Genomic DNA, 18,487 nt, shown 5'->3' on the forward strand with positions numbered 1-18,487 from the left:
GAAAAAAAAAGTTTGTGCAACCAAGCAAAACCACGTACCTTAAGTTCTTTAAGTGAGTCGCTGATCGGCGCTGTGTTGATGTGATGATTTGTCTGATGGGATGTTGTACGTGAACTTGAAGAGTGTACTGCGATGTTGAAAATGTATGATATGCTGTTGACTGTAATGGACTGTATGATGTTGTGATGTTGATAGACTGTATGTGATGTTATGATCTGTGATGATTAATGGATTGTATGTGATGCTGTATTGTGATGATTTAATGGACTGTATGTGTGTGTGAATGTTTTGTGAGATGACGAGTTGGTATTTGTATTAGTTTGTTTTCTCGGTGGTTTTCGATGATTTTAATATTGTAATAACCTCCTTCAAACTGTTATGTTTTCTCCAAAATGCGAATATTTCCAATAAGAATTTTTTAAAAAAGGTGCTGTTTTTGCTTGGGATTTTGAAGTATGCGTCTGAATATTAATTTCCTCGGCGCGTAAGGACCAATGTTTGCGGAGGGAATGTGGCACCCGTGTCGTGGGGCGCGATCGCACGCAAATAAAAGAAATAAAAAAGGAAGAATTAGTAACGAGCAACAACAAATTTATTTCACGTTATAAACAATATAAATTCTCAGCTTTATTTATTATCAAAAAATGAATTGCTTCACAAACCAATTCGAAAATTCAGTGTTCTTAAAGTTGTTAATTACACATTCGTGCACGGCAAATGTTAATGCTATGACGACCGCAAATTGTTGGATAAATTACAATTCAAAATAGAAATATTGGTGGCTGATTGCCAGACAATTTCCAAGTGAAAATTCTAATGTTATAATCGCAATTATTAAAGGGAATGACAATAGTAAAGTGCGATTATAGCGTAAATTATATGCACAAACTATGAAAAGATACGTAATATGATAACTCACCTGTGAGATAGCTGCTGGCTCGTGAACGTTCCAAAATAGAAAAGAAGGATCAAGACCGCGAACAAGTCCGCGCCACCTGCCGATAGCTAACTTTCGTTGAGTTTTTCCCCTTCAAAGTTAGCTTTCGGCTGGTGTTAGCCGTTACCGGTAATAATAATAAATAAATAACTAATGTGCGTGTTAGGGTGGTCCGAAAATATTTAGGCTGGTGGCCTAAACAATAGGTATAATATTACCTTAACGTACAAAATGATGGCGGTGATGATCCTGGGCGATGTGAACTGCTTGGCGGTCAATCGAGAAAGAGGCCGGTTATCCCGTTGAGGACAACCGCTAAGCCGCGAAAAAGTCCTCTGGTGTTAAGGAGGGGAAAGGCCACACATACCCCACCATATGCATGGGTGCTGACAACCTGCACACACACACGCGCATGTGTATGAAACGCATGCATGTGCATGCATGCACACAAATGTAGGCGTGAGTGTGGGTGGCTGGAAATATTATTAAAACATTTGGGAGGGGCGCCGCCAATCAGGTAAAAGTTAGGCATTGGGCCTACACATGCCGCCCCCCTTGCGGTACGCAACGTCACAGTCCGCCAAGGATCACCGACCGTGAAGAAGAGGAAAAAAATAAAAAACTTATAACTAATTATATCTAACTTAACATAACGCCGGCCAGTCCGCCGGCTTGGCGACACGCAAGATGGTTTGCGCAGTGTGCGAGCTTGGTTGCTGATGCCTCGGTCATTCGGCACATTCGCGTTATGGTTCAAGGCCTGAGCCATGTTTGCCTAGAGCTAGGGATTGCGAACAGAAGTAAGAAGATATACGTGTTGATATTTCTTGCCGTTTATTACAAATTCATTGGAAAGGAACAATCAAAGGATTTTGAATGAAGAAAAATTCAATAAATAATAACTTATTGTAATGATAAAGGAGTGTAAAAGCATACCTCCATTGTGAATTCATACAAGTGGCGAATGTTTGATAAAGGCGTTCACAATAGTAAACAGCCGCGATCACCTGCTCAGTCGCTGTTCGATTACTCAGATCATTACCTCGCCAGTGGTTTTCAAACCTTTTTGTAGATTTGATTTATTTACATATTTCAAAATGCCTGCATAGCTGGTGGCTCAACATTAATCTATACACTTTATTTTAGAAATTAATATTAATCTGTAGTCTGATTTTCTGTACACAAATTTAAAGAAAGCTGATTTGAAACAAATGTGCAATTCATGGCACTTCAATTTAATAACAGCAAGCAAAAGAAAAACAAACCTTTCTTCTATTATCTGGCCATTCGTGACAGCCGTTCTCCCTGTCAGCTATTATTTAACACGTAGGTATGGCAATGGAGGAATAGAAAGATTTTTCGCTGGTACGAATTCACAATGCAAGTCTTTTTCAACTGTGTACACCAAAAATTCCATAAAAATAACAAAGTATAAGAGTGTAAAAATTCATGTATTTCGGTCGTTGCCGAACATTTTGATGTTAGGCCTTCGTTGTGCCCGAGAGTACCCAACCGAAGATGGTACTCTGAGCTAGCAAAGGGCCAAACGTAGTGGGCAGAATCCCTGGTAGCATTATTTCCGTTATTGTGGATCCGCCAGACGGAGATGTGCATACGGGGATGCGATGGCGCTGTCGACGCTGGTCATGGGGGCCATTCGCCGAAAATTGGACACGACCGCCGCATGGGTTGCAATTCGTTTATTTTGACCGTGTCTTCCTCGTATGCGTAGTAGGCATCCTGCTTGCCCGCCAATGGTGCTGGTAGGGAGTTGGAGCTCCCGGGCGAGCTCATCTGCGATCACGGTGATGGGGGAGCATCCGTCGATTAAGGCACGGACGAGGTGTAGCCGCCCCCCCAGCTTCTATCTTCACGACAGCGGTGGGTGTGATCGCTACCGTTGATATCATGGTGGCGGTGGCCGCTGAATGCTGGGCTACGAGCCCTGACCGGAAGGCGGACACTATGGTGAGCTGCAGCGGGTTGCATCCGTGGCTGCGATCTTGTGGCTCATGTCGTTGGTGCAGGCGAAGAGGCCTTGTCTCCGCTCTGCGGTCGCGCGAATGTCGTGTCCGTTGGGGGTTCCTGGTTTGCCGGCGAAGAGACCGGGTCTCCGCTCGGCCGTTATATGTATGGCGCTGTGCTATCGCTGTCCCTTGTTGGAGCCGTTTCCTCTCGTGCTGCAGAAGTGGTCGAAATGATTTGGCTGTAGGCGGCATGGTCGGGCGAAAAGACCGCGTCTCCGCTCCGGTTCGGCTGGCGTCTCGGTTTCGGGGTGGACGAAGAGGTCCAGTCTCCGTTCCCGCGTCCGTCGCATATAAAGAGATTGAGTCGTCTATCCGCTCTCGGGGTGAATCTAGCTCCTCTTCCACTTGGACGCTCCATGGCTTGGAGCGGGCTTCTCGTAATAGCTGCTCCTCTTCGTCGATCGAGGCGATGTGCAGCATCGTGTGGTGCTTCTCGCCGCACCGTTTGCATCGCCCTTGGCTTGGGCACGCGTTAGAGCGGTGATCAGGCGCCAGACAATTTCCGCAGTAGCTTTCGCGAATGGTTACGTAGAGGCACTCTTCTGGCCGTTTCGCCCGAAAGGTTGGGCACAAGCGGATCGGGTGTCGCTCAAGACACACGCGGCATTCCGACGATTATGTGCATGGCCTCTTTTCCCATAAGTTATGTGCCTGGGTCTTTAGTGCCTTATTTTGTTTATTTCCAGTCACCCGGTAGCGTTTTAGTTAGCCACGGGCACTAGTGTGCAGAAAAATGAGCATTTACGATTTTTCGGTTCGCACATGCTGGTACCGAACGGGGTAGAAAGTGCATAGCGTGGGTTCTTTTGAGTCGCTGTTATTTGTGTTGTTGGTGCTAAAAACCAACAACTTTCCTTCCCGCCGAAAAAAAAATGTTTGGACAGCAAAATCGCATGCTATATAAAGAAGAAAAAAAATAAAGGAAATTTTCGTTTTGGAAGAGGAGACAAATTTGTAGGATTAATCATAATTTTTTTTTTTTTTTGTATTGCCCTCCTACTATTTGTTCAACTTTTCTCCAGTTTAATTGACGGCATTTAGCAAACGACACGGTTTCCCAAGTGTATGTGGCTCCGATACCGATTTGTCAGAACCGGGTTTTTGGGTACCCGTTTGCATCCTTTTAAGCATCCCTAATATAATGTACATTTAAACTCGGCATATAGATGTACATACGTTGGTATAAGTATATGGACAGTCAGTGCACGGACCGCATTGGTAGATTTACTAACTTTTCTAACCCATTTTCATTTTCTACTACTAGTAGTGCCACCAAGACTTAGATTCTACCAATATTTCGGTATTTTAGCACTGAAAACGTATACTGCGATCATTTTAAAGTATTGAATTGCCGAGCCCACCCAACTAACATTAGGAGGCGATGCTGACCAAATCAGTCAATTTTGAAAAATTTGCGAAGAACTTAAACAGGAAATAAATTTTTGAGCACGCGAATATTTACTGCGCTATTTTTTTCAGTTTTCTTTTTCCTCTGTGAATAATTTGAACGATAATAAAAGTTTACGTAAACGATAACATGCCGACATCGGTTATTTTGCGGGAGTATTTTTGGTACATTGGAAAATTGTTGTGGTAGTTAGACGTTGTGGCAAAAGTCTCGTGAGTGTTTATAGCTCGAAATACAGGAAAAAGGCAAGCATCATAAGCTATGTATCTACACATTTACATGGATTTTGTTTGAAAATTTTTTGTTGAGAGTTTGATTTCCATAAAATGTGCTTTATTTCGTTTTAACAACATATTATGAATTTTTTTGTACAAATATAAACTGTAATTTTTAATGGTAATTTCCGATCAGTTTTATTAATTTATATGTAGTTTTTCAGCTTTACTAATCTATTAGGGTAGAGTGCAAATAAAATGTGATTAATCCACCATTTAGCCCAAAGTTTCGATAATTATCCTTATCTTCTTCAGGGGCGGTCTATATTTGTTTATAACAAAATACAAAAGACAAAAACAACATTAGAAATAAAATTACACGATCTAAATTACATAGTTTCAAACAAAGTTTTGCACAATTATAAATTTGAATTTTACATGAAATATTACTTCACAAACAATTATTTATATTCACTCACATTGGTATTTAAAAAACGATTTTATTATTACTTTACAAAAAAATTAAATGCTACCATCACTATATGGTAAACTTGTCAAACTAAACCTTATTATCTGTGTCATAGGCATAATAAGTAAGTCGCGGCTATGTCTTGTGTATCTTCTTTCTTGTTCATTGCCTTTTCTCTGTTTTGCATTATTCTTAGGCTCTCGAGTGTATACCTTGTTCTTTCTCTCGTCTCTTTGTCTATTATTTTTGTTGTTGTGAAATCTACTGTGTGTTTGTTGTTTACCGCGTGCTGTGATAAGGCCGTGCTGTGTTTTTCTTTCTTGATATCGGCTTGGTGCTCTGCAAGTCGTGTGTTTAGCGCCCTCTTCGTAGTGCCAATATATATTTTGTTGCATTGTTCAGTTTCATTTCCTTTGCACTCTATTTGGTATACCACGTTACTTTGTTGTTGATAGAGTGTGGTTAGATTTGTAAGCCAGTGTTACTTTTGGGTTTTTTGTTATGTGTTGTGCTAGATTTTCTGAGAGCCTGTGAATATAGGTCGTACTAAAATATTGTTTTGGCTCATTCGGCGACTCTTTCGTTGTAGTTTGTGTGGGAATATTTATTAATTCTTGTTGTTTACGGTCAATTAGATTACATATTAATTTATTGGGATAATTGTTACTTCTTAGCGTCATTTTGATTTTTTCTATATTAGCGTTATGAAAACATTGATTGCTGATGGTCAGTACTTTATGTATAAAATTTTTGACGGTATTTAATTTATACTTAAAGGGTTGTGATGAAAAGAAATTTATTAGGCGACCAGACGATGTAGGTTTTGTGTACCAGTCAAGTATAATTTTATTGTTAGCTCTATATACGCGGGTGTCTAAGAAGGGGATGTTGTTGTTTTTTTCCATTTCAATGGTAGACTGCAATTCTATTTTGGTATTTGTTCAGTGTACTTAAGATAATTTCCGTGTCGCTTCGTTTTAATATTGCAAATACGTCGTCTACGTATTTGACAAGAAATTTGATACCAGTGTTTTGTTGTTGGTTCAGCTCAGAGTACATATTGTGTATAAGGTCGTCCATCACAATGTCCGCTATGGTGGGGGAAAGTGGGTTACCCATCGGCATTCCAAATGTTTGTTGGTAAATATTGTTATTGTACATGAAATAGTTATTTTCTTTTAAGCAGAACTCTAATATGGTTAAAAATTTGTTTTTCGGTATGTTTGTGTGTTGTTGGACTTTTTCCCATTTTTTCATGACTATCTTTATTGCTAAAGCCGTCGGTATGTTGGTGAAGAGCGAGACGACATCGAACGATACTAACACATCATCATTGCATACATTTACATCAGCTAATCTATTTTTCAAGTCAAATGAATTTTTAATGTTGTAGTCTTCTGATATTAGTGGCGTCAAGATCTTTCCTAAATATATGGACAATTCATAACATGGAACATTTATAGAAGACGAAATTGGACGTAAGGGGCATTCGGGTTTGTGGATTTTGGGTAAACCATAAAGTCTCGGTGCGGTTGCTGCCGAGCTTGCGAGCTGTTGTTTTTCTCTGTAGTTTATGTGCTTTCCTTTGTATAATTTGTTCACAATGCTATTGTTTTTCTTTTGCAGTTTTGTTGTGGGATCGACTCTGACGACTTTGTATGTGTTCTTGTCGCCTAGTAGTTGGTTCATTTTCTCCATATAGTCTGTCTTGTATAGCGCAACAGTTCTATTTCCTTTATCCGCATCCGTAATAACTATGTTGTCTCTGTGTAAATGTAAAAATGTTCTAGTTTTGTTGTATGTCTCTATGATAAATTTTTCGGCTGAGTTTTGTTTTATATTACTTTTGAACTGTAAGATTCTGTGGCTAACTTGGCTTCTCGCGACTTCTTTATCTTTTTCGTTATATATAGTTTGAATTACTTGTTCTATTTCTGCAATTGTATGTATGGGTGAAAAATTAGTATTTGTTGTAGGTAGTGTGAATTTTCGTCCCAGGGATAGCAGCCACATCACATCTTCGGGAAATTCGATGTTGGTTTTGTTCACAAATCAATTGCTGTTTATGTTGATTCCTAGTTTTCTTATTTTTTCGTATTTAAGTTTTTTCATTTTCGCTTCTAGTGTTGCTTCTTTCTCTTTTGCTATCTTCTTACTCAGAATTTTTTGTTTGGTGATGAACTGGTCAAATTCCTGTTCGCCTAATGCATGTTTTAATTGTTGTTGTGCGTGAAAAATTAGATCTTTTGTTGTTTTGATGTTGATGTTGGTTTGTGTAAGTTCTGTGTTTAATATTTTCGAGAGAAATTTCTGTTTGGTCTTTTCAATTTTTGTTTTTACTCTTTCGGACGTTGTTTGTATTTTTATGTATTTTACAGTGTTCGTCAAGTGTATATCGTATTTGATAAATACGATAAAGCGTTCTTTATTTTTTCAATAATTCTTTAGCAACTAAAATTTATTTAGAGTGAAAATATTTTTTTCATTTTGATGTTTTACAAAAAGTTATATAAAAAATTGTTTGATAAAATTAAAATAAACAAGTTGTTTTTTTAACAAGTGAATGTCCTACATATTTCCCCCTCCAGAGACTTTGTTTAACGATGAAGTCTCGATCTAAAGCGTACATGACGTGGAATACGACTTCTTACATGAGGGTGTATTGGAACACAAATCGTTCGAGGATCTTCACAAATATCAGTATTAAATACGAATGCTGGCTTGAGTCGATCAATTGATATTGATTTGGTACTATTATTAATATTGACGTTAAAAACTTTATCATTTCTGCTCACCACTAGATATGGACCATCATACGGTGACTGAAGAGACTTTTTAACAGCGTCGCGACGAACATATACATGAGTGCAAGTAGCAAGATCTTTGTGTACGAAAACAGAACGATTTGATTTATACGAAACTTCAATTGGACGCAGCGAGTTCATTGAAAATTTCAGTTGCTTGACAAATTCATCGGAAGGAGACAAATCATTCTTAGCGTCGAAAAAATCACAAGGAAGCTTTAAGGAAGTTCCATAAACCAGCTCAGCAGGACTGGCATTTACATCTTCACGTAAACTTGATCGCAGTCCTAACAGCACAATTGGTAAAATTTCCATCCAGTTTTTAGTGTTGTGACACATGAAAGCAGTCTTCAGCGAACGATGCCACCGCTCAATCATACCGTTGGCACAAGGATGATACGACGTAGTGCGTATTCGTTGAGAACCAAGAAGTTGTGCAAGTTCCTTAAAAAGATTGGATTCAAATTGACGACCTTGATCCGTTGTAATTTTTGAAGGAACTCCAAACCGAGATATCCACCCATGAAATAAAGCTTCCGCCACAGAACGGGCACTTATGTCAACTAAGGGAATTGCTTCCGGCCAACGAGTGAACCGATCAATGCAAGTTGAAATATACGAATATCCATGTGAGGAAGGCAATGGTCCAACAAGGTCAATGTTAATATGCGAGAAACGTGAACTTGGGTTTTCATAACTACCTATCACACTATGATTATGACGATGAATTTTTGATCGCTGACAATTAGCACAAGCTTTTGACCATGTCCTAATATCTTTTTTCAAATTCGGCCATATGAAACGCTGTAGAATTATTCTAGCTGTCGCATTAGCTCCTGGATGAGACATATTGTGAATAGTATTAAAAATGTCTCTCCTAAAACCAAGTGGAATGTATGGTCTTGCATTGGATGTGGATATATCACAAAATATAGGCTTCGACGACGATGGAATTGTTATAGATTTAAAAATTAAAGATGAAGAGCTTGGATTCTCAATTAACTCTTTTAGTTCTGTATCTTCTTCTTGAGCTTTTGCTAACTCTTCATAGTTGATTAGATTCGGAGAATCAATAGTCGAAATTCGTGAGAGAGTATCTGCTATAATATTTTCATTTCCTTTGATATGACGTATGTCGGTGGAAAGTTGCGAGAGAAAATCCAGTTGACGAAACTGCCGAGGCGAAGCTTTTTCAGGTTTCTGTTTAAACGCAAAAGTAAGGGGTTTATGATCCGTATAGATTATAAAATTACGACCCTATAGCATATAGCGAAAATGCTTTACCGTAAGGTATGCCGCAAGAAGTTCTCTATCATATGTACTGTAACTTTTCTGGGTGTCATTTAGCTTCAATGAATAGAATCCCAGAGGTTTCCAAACCTCATCAACTTTCTGTTGTAGAACACCACCAATTGCTTCGTCAGATGCATCAACCATAACAGATATCGGTGCAGAATCTATAGGATGAGTCAATAGAGTACCTCGAGACAATTCATTTTTACATTTTTCAAACGCGGATTGAGCTTCAGGTGTCCATTCGATTTGAGATTTGTCATTCTTCTTATTACTTTTCTGATAAATAAGGAGTGGAATTTGCATCTCCGCCGCATGTGGCAAAAATCTTCGGTAAAAATTCAACATCGCAGTAAAACGTCGCACTTCCTTGACAGTTTTCGGTTGCGGAAAGTTTATAATTGCATCAACTTTCTCAGGAATTGGCTGAATGCCTTGAGCAGACACTAAATGGCCGAGAAATGTTACTTTATCTTGTCCAAAATGGCATTTCGCAACATTTACTGTTAGACCATATGACTGAAGGCGATTAAACAATTGCTCAAGATGAAATAAGTGTTGTTCAGAGGATTCAGAAGCAATTAAAACATCGTCGAGATAAGGGAAACAAAAGTCTAACCCTCGAAGAACCTCATGTATGAACCGCTGAAACGTTTGAGCGGCGTTAAATAAGCCAAAAGTCATAAATCGGAACTCAAATAATCCGAACGGGGTAATTATAGCCGTTTTTGAAACATCGGTAGGAGCAACCGGAATTTGATTGTAGGCTCGAACTAAATCAATGGTAGAAAAAACTGTCTTTCCTGAGAGCCCATAAGCGAAATCATGGATGTGCGGAATGGGATAACGATCAGGAAGAGTTTGAGCGTTAAGACGACGATAGTCTCCGCACGGACGCCACTGGCCATTTTTCTTTAATACCATATGTAACGGACTTGACCAAGAACTTTTAGATGGGCAACAAAGTCCTTGATCGACCATAAATTGAAACTCTCGTTTTGCAATTTCGAGCTTGTCCGGTGCTAAACGACGAGGCCTTGAAAATATCGGAGGACCTTTTGTCTCGATGACATGTTCAATACAATGAGGAACTTTTTTCTGATGCAACGAAGGATTCGTTAAATCCGGATATTTAGATAAAAGTTTATGATATATGGTTGAACTTACAAGAGTCTTTATCGCTGGTAACTCTCTTAATTCACATAACTTACCGGAAGAGCTCAGACCAGTTTCACAATCTACCAAACAGCCTTCTTTTAAATCCACCAACAATCCAAAATGTTTCAAAAAATCTGCGCCAATTATAGGACTGCTAACATCAGCAATAATGAATTCCCAAGCAAAGGAACGACGTAAACCAAAAGTTGGGGTTAAAAGTTGAGTACCAAATGTGTTGATAACTGTACCATTAGCAGCAAAAAGTTTGTATTTGTCTTGCTTTTTGTTAGATATACCTGCTGATGGGAGAACCGACACATCCGCTCCAGTGTCTATCAAAAACTTTTTGTTGGTGGACTTATCAAAGATATGTAAACGATTAATTGTAGAGTATCGGCCACTAGCTTCATCTAGTGACCGACCGGCGAGTTTCCCTGATGGTGTTGCTTGAATGAACACGGCTGTCGACAATTCCGGGCTTGAGACCTAAATATACGATGATAATAGCACCACTCGGTTGTATTAGCTGACTTAGTTGTGTAACGCCTATGCGAATTTGAGCGACTTCTGTGTCGAAAGTGTTGTTTTTGAAGATTGCCAATAGCTGTGCTCAAAGTTGTTATTTGTTGTTGAAGATCCGATAGATTAGGAAACGATTGTATTGCTGCGATAGTTGATTGTTGTTGTGCTGAAATTGCTTGAATTTTCTCTGCCATTACTGCAAGTTTATCCAACGTTTCAGAAGATGTTGCCAAAACAGCTTGCGTTTGTGAAGGTAGACGTTGTAGCCACAATGTTCGCAGGAAGTCATCGGTAACTCCACCATGCGAGAGACCACGCATTTCCCGCAGAAGACAACTAGGTTTTTTGTCCCCTATGTCCAAATCGTTCAACAACTTTTGGATTCTCTTCTCCTCGGAAATTGAAAAATGATCGATGAGACGTTGTTTAAGCTGCGTATATATATTCTGAGGTTGTGCCAGAATAATATCGCTTACCTGACTTAATATATCAGATTCTAATTCAGGAAGAATCGTGAAATATTTTGTTTTCTCTGACACAATTCCGTGATGTTCGAACTGTGCCTCGATTTGTGCAAACCATATCAATGGGTTTTCCTTCCAGAATTTCGGAATTCGTAGATGAATTCCTCCTTGTGAATTGCTTGAAGATGGCACAATCGTGTTGCTGATTGTGGACAGCGGATTCGTGTTTATTGTGGTTGATTGCTGTGATGAAACGGCATTGTCTCCGGAGCGTGTATTCGGCATGATGCGTATGAATATGTTCACTGGTTCGGGGTCACCAATATATCGTATTTGATAAATACGATAAAGCGTTCTTTATTTTTTCAATAATTCTTTAGCAACTAAAATTTATTTAGAGTGAAAATATTTTTTTCATTTTGATGTTTTACAAAAAGTTATATAAAAAATTTTTTGATAAAATTAAAATAAACAAGTTGTTTTTTTAACAAGTGAATGTCCTACAAGTGGTTTGGTGTTAGTTCGTATCTCTTGCATTCTAATAAGAATTTTAGCTGCTCAGTTAGCTTCGCGTATTTGATTTTTTGTTTACTATAGTGTTTGAGTGTCATACAGATATGATCACCGTATTTGAATTTCATGTGTTTGTAGAAGTGTTTCATTTTTCTCCTTTCTTTGTTACTTTTGTTGTTGGTTGCTATAAACTTTGTTTTTACCGGTAGGCTTTCCGGGAGTAACTATTTAATGGTAATTTCCGATCAGTTTTATTAATTTATATGTAGTTTTTCAGCTTAACTGATCTATTAGGGTCAAGTGCAAATAAAATGTGATTTATTCCACCATTTGTTTTCCGGACCAAAATCTACCAACTACTACTATTTCCATTTTTTCGTCTACCAACATTTTGCTTTTAAAGGTCCGCGCACTGTTACCCAACAGCAACGACCAAAAAGGTGAACATTCAAACATACAGATGTATAGGAAGAATGTGAACATACATTAACATACAGATGTATAGAAATAATGTGAACATTCAAACATACATATGTATAGAATGTAAATTTCAATGGTATTGAAACAAACCGGAAGCAAATCGACTGATTCACTGATTCGCTTCTCCGTTACTTCGTTTTCATTCTTTTGAAATTTACGGCACGTGGGTAGCGTACGCTGATTGTGGACGAGACAAAATTGGTTAGTAAATTTTATAATGTGATAATTTAATATATTTTCTTTATTCATTAATTAATTTTGTTTCTTTTCAGGTTACTGGCGTGGATGGTGGTGACGATCCTACATGTTGGCATGGGCGCCGGGATTTATTGGTTTTTTTTTTCTTCGTTTTTTTTTTTCTTTTTTAGGTTACCGGCATTGCAAAGGGGTGCTCCAACTGCGGCGTCGGCCGCGCCGTCAGTTGTCACACTTTTGCGATGGCCATTGATGCATGCACTAATGGCTTTTTCTCTATTTTCAGGTTATCTAACGCGTGTAAAATGTAAATTAGTCGAAACGCAACCTGCAGGACCACAAGCTGCTAACAAATCTCTTAATTTACAATTCGAAAGAAAACAAAAACTTTTTTTTTTTTCACTGACGCCTAGGTCTTAAATTTGCTGTGTAATTGCAAAAATAATAAGTTTTATAGCGCTTCATTTCCATTAAATACATACATTGTACAACAACATTTTATTGTTGTGCACGAATATTCTAAGTACGAAGCGATGGAATTGTTATAAAAGCATTTAACAAAAATTCGAGTTCCCAGCAAAAATACACAGATCTATAAGGGGAATGTGTTTACTCGTGTGATACAACGGAAACTCGCACGACTATACGTTAGCTAAAGGAGCTTTCTGAGGTTTGGCGTAGCTGATGTTAAACGCTATGCTGAAAGGACTGGTACTGCAGTATGTTTCCATATACATCGTATTAAAAACACCCCAGGATGGTGCGGTTAGTGGCATTGGCGCTAGTGAAGGTGGGCCGGAGCGCAAAATAACGCGATTGGCCCTTGGCGTAGGTGGTGGCTATAAAGAGGTAGGGATACCTTTAGCATTACCGCGAGGTGGGCTATCCCCTAACTGTAAAATTAGGCAGAATTTCAGCTGATGGCAAAGCTGATATTTTTTCCTATCCTGAAGATGATATGGTTATTGATACGTATTTAGAAAGACATCTAGCACACGTGGCATTAATACGGCTGCTAAAAATCAATGAATAGGCGAATGGTCGTGGTTGACAGAAGGTGATAGTGGGTTGCAACCGCTTGCTGGTCCTGGTTATACGGGTATGCGGAATTCGGGCACCTCGTGCTATATCAATAGCGTGATGCAGGGAATGAAGTGAAATAATATTTGGAGCGTAAGAATGGTGCGCGAGCAACAATAAAATGCCACTGCTCGCTTGCTTCGAACGGTTCTTAGCATCAGAAGTACTTGATCAATTCTATTCATCTGGTGCGCATTATGTGACAACCGCTAAAAGATTGAAAACCGATTTCGAAAAAATGTCATGCACAAACCAACGTTGCTATTGGAAGTATACCAACAATTTTATATCACGAAGCTTGGACTTCAGCTGATACGATAACTTACGCCCGTGTGAATTTAAAGTACTGGTACTCACGGTAGTTGATGAGCTGACAAAGGATTCTCAACCTGCCTTACGTCTTACAATGGGAAGGTATGGTAAAAACATACGTTCAGTTCGTCAACTAAATGTCTTTTGTTTCAGCAAGGAGAATTACGATTCCGTGTTAAACAATTCATCCAGCAATAAAGGGTAGCCTTAATACGCGACAAAATAATGACAGTACCATCAGATGAAATTAATGTGAGTATGTCCTTCTCATTGGTACCCAACAACCTTGAATCCCTTTCATTTGTCAGGAAAATTTGTGGCATCCACAACGTATCACACAATTGGTTTTCCCCCAAAATCGGTTGTCTACGTTTGGGTGCAACCTTACGAAAAGTTAAACGTGGATCAAGAAAGCGTAATTGTAGTAAAACATGAATTTTAAATTGCAAATCATGTACTTCTAAATTTTGCATGAAATGGCTAGACAATGTTTCCAATTAACCATGGTGGGCTATGCCGAACATCATCTATGTTAGATGAGAATAGCCTTGTTGGAAGTACAATTTATCCAAACGTAACTTCAATCGTCACCTACGCATGCACCAAGCCGGGAAATGGTTATCACTGCACACCGAACACCACGCAGTTATAGCGACTAACCAATTATCTGGGCGTGGTGGGCAGTTGGATAGGGAGATAGTGCGGCGTGCTCAGGAAAGACATAATAAATAAAGTGAGTGAGTTGACTAGGTATTTATAAATTTAACATCCTATTTAAATTTTTACCGCTGTATCTCTGCCGATAAATCTATACAAATTTATAAAAAAAAAAGTGTCCGGCGAAGTGCGTTTCCTTTCGCCTTTCGGTTTGGGTTTGAGGACTTGTTGCGGAACTTTTTTCTTCTGTTCTGTATTACGAGTCGGCCGACATATTCGTATGCTCATTACGAATTCTCAAATTTCTGCAATGGGGTTTCATAAAGATTATACATATGACATAAAATGCATCAATTCCTAGACCGGTTATTATGGGGGAGGATGTCAGTTGTCGTTACCCTGATAGCACTCCATATGGCTCTATAACAATTTATAGTTTGGTATAGATGTAGATACGAGCTTGGCTTCTATTCAACCTCTGGATGAAGATTTGGTACCAACTTCTGGTGTGATACGCAAAGGTCATTAGCATTGCATGAATTACTCGACTTGGATCCAAGTCCATTAGAGTATATGATACCTGACTTCCCAGAAGTTAAAGAGAAGTCAGAAATGGGAAAAGTTATTGGACACGACGATTGATGATCCTAACAACCACTTGGATCTGGTACCAATCGATGCCTTGGTTGCTGCTATTAATGATTTTGAAGATGGCATTGTGTAAGTTAATCTCGATATCCGAGTTATCGATGAGGTTGCTGAGGAAATTTGGGTTTGCAAAAATGAAACGGTCACTAAATGGAAGAATAAGGTTCTGGATTATAAGGTGCATTTTCAAAATGAATTTGCTAATGAGCCTATTTGACTTACATTCGTCAATGTTATTGATTTGATAAGATCAGAACATAAACAAGGGAAGGGGGGGGGGGGGGGGGGGGATTTGCGTGTTCTTGTTCGGTGAAGGGATATTTATATGAATTCATCAATCCCTTCTTAACTATGAGTGACCCCTCTTTACCATATTTCATTAATCCGGTTCACCATTTAAGATCTAGTGGCCCCTAAGCACTTAGGTGGTTGAATGTTGAATTTACCTAGCTTTGAATACAATTGGACACTCCTTTTGAATAAATAACTTGGAAAATTTCAAATTATGTTCACAAACGTTTTTTCCTAAGAGAGAGAATGACCGCATTTAAACCATTTCTTGGGTTCTCCAACAACCCATTAAAATTGCGGCCATTCTTCAGTTAGTGTATGCATGAATTTCAGAATTAGTGCGTAGAACAAATATCAGCGTTTTGTACGTTGTTAGAGAAAACTAGCAATTATCTGAGCTAAACTTTTGATTGCCAAAATAACAGATATTAGCGATATTTGTTTGTTCAAATTTAGATTAATTCTTCGTAAATTTATTTCGTTTGGGCTATTCTCTCAAATTGCCCCTTTGTGAAGCTTATTAGGGCAGTATTTCTCATAAGGAGTGTCATGAACTACTGCAATTTATAATGAGCCGAGTACCTTTATGTTATGTGGCAAATAGAGGATCTGCTTTAGCCTTCTGGCGTCCTCGCTCGGGGTGAGCGAGTGAATTTTGGGTTAGAATTTTGTTGAAAACTTAAAGTATGGAATGGGCTGAATGCTTTTATGTTCCGGTGGCAGATAGCGGATCTGCGTTAGGATTCTGGTTGGCCTCGTTCCGGGTGAACGAGAGCTGGGTTTTGAAATTTTGAAAATTTAAAAAGATTATGGGCCGAGTGCCTTTGTTTTCTGTGGCAGACCAAGGGTCTGCGTAAAGGCTTTTCTGGTATAATCGTTATGGAATAACGAGTGAGTGGGATGGTTTGGGATATTTCGAAATTAGGGAGGAACGGAGGGAATGTTAGGAGGAGCTCTTGGTCCTCTCGCAATCTATCTCCTCCGTGGGAAGAAGGATCAGTTTGACCAAAGGTCGTCGGACTTGACCCTTCTCGGTAAAGAGCTCGACCACAAGTAATTGGTTATCTTCGCCGGGATGTACGTTGACGACTCTACCTAACCTCCATTCGTTGGGAGATAAGTTGTCCTCTTTGAGGACAACGAGATCTCCCACTTGTATATTTTGTTTGGGGTGTTTCCACTTCACACGCTTTTGAAGTTCGGATAAATCTTCGGTTTTCCATCGCCGTCAGAAGGCTTGATGGAGGGCCTTTAGCTTCTGCCATCTATTTAGCATGGAGGCAGGGCTTTCGTTTGCATCCGGTTCTGGCGGCTCCAGAAGATGGCTGCCCGTGAGGAAATTTCCTGGGGTTAGTGGCTCCAGGTCCGTTGGGTCATCGGACGCCGGGCTGAGAGGCCGTGAATTTAGACATGCCTCGATCCGGCACAAAAGGGTTTATGGAGAGAAGCGACCTTTTTGAAGTGGCTTTTGAAGCTCTTTACTCCCGCTTCCCACAGGCCGCCCATATGTGGAGCGCCGGCGGGAATAAAATGGCAAGTTAATGCTTGATGGCTATACCTGGAGACTGTTTGTCTCGGATTTCGGCCAGAAAGGCTTCAAATTCGGATCGTAAAGATCTTGATGCTCCGACAAAGTTTGTACCATTGTCGGAGTAGATGTTTTTCGGACATCCTCTTCTCGCGATAAAACGCGAGAAGGCTGCGAGAAAGCATGGGGTGCTGAGGTCACTAGTGGCCTCTACGTGAATGGCCTTAGTGGCGAAACAGACAAAAAGGCATACGTAGCCTTTTGACAGTCGAAATCCCCTACCGCGGTAGCTTTTGATTTCGAAAGGCCCCGCAAAGTCTACCCCGGTATTGGTGAACGGGCGGGTAAAAGTAGTCCGTTCGCAGGGAAGGGTACCCATAAGTTGGGACTGTGCCTGCTTTCGGTGCATAATGCAGGTTTTGCAATTGTGGATGACGGCTCTGATCATGGTCTTGACATTCGGTATCCAGTATTGGGTTCGGATAAGACGGAGCATGAGCTGGTTCTCGCCATGAAGCGAGTCATGATGAGCCATCATAACTGTAAGGCGAGACAGCCTACAATTGTAAGGCAAGATGATCGGATGACGCTCATTGTAGGACATGTCTTTTGAAGCCCCTAGACGCCCCCCTGTTCTAATAATATCATCTTTGTCGATGTATGGGTTCAGTGACAGGATTTCACTCTTCCGATCAATGGGTTCCCTATTTAAAATATTCTGTTCCGTAAAATTGTTTCTGGCAGACTCGTATTAATGCTTGAGTCGTTGCCTTAATCTCATCGGCTGAGATTATGCACGACTTTTCTTGGAACACTGCTTTAGTTTTAGGATGCGTTCTTTTATAGAATCTCCTAACATATGATAGGACTTTCAAGGCCCTAGGCAAATTTGAAAATCGGTCGAGAATATCTATGTGCTCTACCCCTGTCGTGGCATATGATTGTGCCCTCTTTTCCTCAACGGACGTGTTGTAATCGGTGTCTTGTGCTGGCCAGTGGGAATTGTCTTCTTGCAGGCAAGAAGGTCCCTGCCACCACAACGAATTGTTGACCAACTCTGATGCAAGTAGTCCTCTGCTTCCTAGATCCGCTGGATTAGATTCCGAGTCCTCGTGAAGCCAGTCCTTGCTACCGACCATATCGATGATCTTAGTTATTCGGTGTGCGACGAATGTTGACCAGGAACATGCGAGTACGATGGTTGAAACCGTCCAGAGGTGAACTTTTGCTGGTCCCAAATGAATGTTTCGGAATATTGATTAAATGATTTCTGCGAGCAGCGCGGCGCCGCAGAGTTCTAAACGTGGTAGCGAGATGGTTTTCACTGGAGCTACTCTGGTTTTTGCTAAAAGTAAGTGTATGAAAACCTGATTGGCTCTTTTCACGCGCATGTATACCGCTGCCGCATATGCTTTCTCGGAAGCGTCACAGAAGCCGTGGATTTCTATGTCGTCTTCCGGTGAAAAATTTACCCACCGCGGTATCC

The 18,487-nt window shown here is 39.9% G+C and overlaps 1 long non-coding RNA gene and 1 pseudogene across 1 annotated transcript in view; both read left to right on the top strand.

Moving 5' to 3' along the window:
• The window catches only part of LOC137248040 (uncharacterized), a 319,325-nt gene extending 306,744 nt beyond the window's left edge, over positions 1-12,581 (top strand). The window contains exon 3 of the long non-coding RNA XR_010952019.1: positions 12,563-12,581. This is a non-coding gene — a long non-coding RNA (uncharacterized lncRNA). The remainder of the gene's footprint in view (positions 1-12,562) is intronic.
• A 2,297-nt stretch (positions 12,582-14,878) lies between these two features.
• Positions 14,879-15,399, top strand: LOC137248586 (ATP-binding cassette sub-family F member 2 pseudogene; annotated as a pseudogene).
• Positions 15,400-18,487: the final 3,088 nt, after the last annotated feature.

Source organism: Eurosta solidaginis, chromosome 4, assembly GCF_040869045.1.
Source record: "Eurosta solidaginis isolate ZX-2024a chromosome 4, ASM4086904v1, whole genome shotgun sequence".
NCBI lineage: Eukaryota > Metazoa > Arthropoda > Insecta > Diptera > Tephritidae > Eurosta > Eurosta solidaginis.